Below are 3451 nucleotides of genomic sequence, written 5' to 3'. Positions count from 1 at the left end.
AACAATGATGTCAGTGTAGAGACTAAGGTGTGTCTGATCAAGACTATGATCTTTGTAATTACTTGCTGTGCACCAGAAATCTGGACAACAACTAAGAAAGAATTGATGCCTTTGAGTTGTGGTGCTGGAGAAGAGTATTGACCATACCATGAACCACCAGGAGACAAATTGTTCTGTCTTAGAGAGGGCAAAATCAAGTTTCTACTTTCACGCAAGGATTTTTGAAGTTCCATCTCACATATTTTGGGCACATATCCAGGAGGGACCAAGTCCTTGGAGAAGGACATCGTGCTTGGATGGTTGGAGGGACAGTGCATGAGAGGAAGACCCCGGATGAGATGGATTGACTCAGTAACTGGGACAATGGGATTAGATGTATCAGAGTCAGTGAAACTGGCTCAGGGTAGGGCAGGTTCAGAGCTATTAGACATAGGGTGCTATGAGTGGCAGGCAACATGATGGTTCGCAACAACAAAAATAGCTAGACAAACCATGTTCATAGATTTTACTACTCAGTGTTTTAGGACACCATTCCTTCTTAAATGTATCTATATGTTAAACTCAATGCCAAACAGCCGTTTAAAATAAAAATAAAATTAGAACTGTAATTTAAAATTTTATATGACAAAAAAATGTGGGCAATTAAAAAAAAAAAAACCCAACAAAAACAACCAACCCCCAAACCCAAATGATAGAGAACTAAAATTGCCTAACTTTAATATTTGTTGAAAAAAACCAACAAGCAGTAGGAAACAGAACAGAAGATTCAGAAACAGGCTTAGATGCTTACATGGTTATTCTATAACCACAAAGACATCAAAGCCTTCCAAGGAAGAACATAAGTGTTTGGGTTTTGTTGGGATTCCCCCCACCAAAACGGAAAAACTGTGTACTAGTACAAGAAAAGGAAAACAAACAAACAAACAAAAACAAAAACCCCAAGCAAACCTAAACTATACAAAATACTACATACTACATAAAATACTACATGTTGTTGTTGTTGTTATGTGCCGTTGAGTCGTTTGCAACTACATACTATACAAAAATTAACTTAGGATGGACCATGGGTCCAATTATAAAAGATATTAAATATGAAATAGAATAATATCTTAATAAGTTTAGTTTAACCAAAGTTTTCTTAAGTTCTAGGAAGAAACACAAAACAAAATATGAAAATCACACACATTAGAACATTTTTAAAAAGCTGTGCATCCAAGACATGGTTAAGAAAATAAGTAGACAACAAAACAAAATATTAACAAACACAAATCTATAAATTGTAAACTGGTATTCAAAATACAGAGACTCTCCATTTAACAATAAAAGGGTCAAAGCAAAATAGTTAAATGGGGAAAATATATGAATAAACACTTTTCAAATGTATATATAGTTTAAAAGACCATTAAGCACAAGAAAAAAATTGTGAACATCAAGATAGCAAATATTTTTCTGTAAATGATCAGCCAGCAAATATTCTAAGTAATTCAGGTCTTAAAGCCTGTGTCCTGATGACTCAAGTCTGCCATGCTAGCACAAAAGCAGCCACAGAGGTGTAAACAGTTCACTGCATTCCAGACTTTATCAGGACAGAGGGTGGCCAGAGCTGGCCCGCAGGCCATGGCTTGCTGAGATCTGTTCAACATCAGTTCAAACCAAAATGAGATACAACTACATGCTGACCAGAGTAGCTAAAATCAGAAAGGCCAACAATACAAAAATTTTGGCAAGGATATGAAGCACCTGGAACCCCTCATTTTAAATTGCACAAACATTTGGTGAAAGTATCTGGCTATTTCAATAACTAATACAATGATTTCCTTTTACTTGGACCCACAATCAACATGCATGGTTAACAGTGGTGGAGAAATCAAAAGACTTGTTACATCAGGGAAATCTGCTGTCACGAAGCTCTTCCAAGTTCTAAAGGACAAGGATGTCAGTTTAAAGACTAAGGTGCAGCTGATCTCAGCCAGGGTGTTTTCAATTGACTTCTACACATCTTAAAAGGTGGACAATGAACAAGGATGACAGGAGAAGGATCTATGACAGCAGAAAGAAGATTTTTCAGGAGGAACCAGTCCTGGGCAAGTGACATCATGCCAGGAAAGGTGGAAACTCAGCAAAGGACAGAAAGACTCTCAACAAGATGACGTGACATAGTGACAACTATGATATGCTTGAGCAGGACAGAGATCCTAAGGACGGCACAGGGTGGGGCAAGGTTCAGATCTATTGTTCGTGGGATCACTATGAGTTGTCGTAGACTTGATGGCATCTCACAACAACACATGGCAACCCCTAGACTCATGACTCACTTCTAGTTTGTTGCTCAATTAATAAAATCAACCCACACAACTATATGTCTATATGTCAATCTATATTTAAGTTGTTGCTGTTGTTAAGTACCATTGAGTCAAGCACAACTATCGTGATCATATGACCTTATGAACAACAGATTGCGGTCCTGTTCTGTGCCATCCTCACGATCTCTGACACACTCAAGCCTATGGCTTCCATCTCTGTGTCAATCCACCTGGTTGAGGGTCTTCTTCTCCTTCACTGTCCCTCCACCTTTCAAAGCATGGCGTCCCTCTCCAAGGACTAGCCTTTCCTAGGAACATATTCAAAGCACGTGAAACAAAGCTTCATAATCCTTGCCTCCAAGAACACTATGTCTGCACCTTCTCCAAGACCTGTTTGTTCTTTTGACAGTCCATAGGATATCCAAAGCTCTTCTCCAACACCACAGTTCAAAGGCATTCATTCTTCTTCTGTTATCCTTGTTAACTGTGCAGCTCTCAGACACATAGCAAGTAACTGAAAAGCCCATGGCCTTAGCCCTCAATGGACATCGCTGCTGGCAATTATAAATGCATGGGTTTGAGCCCACCAGCCGCTTCATGATAGAAGGTTGGGCAATCTCCTCCTATGTAACTAACTGCCTCTGAAAACCCACAGGAAGGCATACAACATCATCATCACTGTATTTATAATTATACACACACACACACACACACACACACACACACACTCACACACATTGCTCTATATATGTTGTTGTGTACCATCAAGCAGGAAGCAACCCATAGCTGACCCTCTGGCAGGTTTTCAGAGGCAGTTAGCCACGTGGAGGAGATTGTATACACACAAACACACACACATATATGGCTATGTAAAATTTAAAAAAATATTTACAAGACTGGCCACTGAAGCTTTATGTTTGATAGACCCAACTGGAAACTAGTACCAGTCAAAGTGTCATCAATGAGAAAATGGCTAACAACTTTGTGATATAGAATGAATATTGCTAAGAGAAAAACAAACAAACAAAAACCCAAACAAACCAACTATTGTTGTACAATATGTTTGGAGAGCAAATATGTTATGTGAGAGAAGGAAGCCCACATTAAAATGTGAACTCTTTATGATCCCATTTAATGAAGTTCAGGAA

At 38.7% G+C, this 3451-nt stretch overlaps 1 protein-coding gene across 1 annotated transcript in view; it reads right to left on the bottom strand.

Annotated features, from left to right (window-relative positions):
* The window catches only part of MYCT1 (myc target 1), a 56318-nt gene that overhangs the window by 36871 nt on the left and 15996 nt on the right, over positions 1–3451 (bottom strand).

Source organism: Elephantulus edwardii, unplaced genomic scaffold, assembly GCF_000299155.1.
Source record: "Elephantulus edwardii isolate Elephantulus edwardi_28Jun2011 unplaced genomic scaffold, EleEdw1.0 scaffold00024, whole genome shotgun sequence".
In the NCBI taxonomy this organism is placed as follows: Eukaryota; Metazoa; Chordata; class Mammalia; order Macroscelidea; family Macroscelididae; genus Elephantulus; species Elephantulus edwardii.
This window is presented reverse-complemented; position numbering and strand designations above follow the sequence as displayed.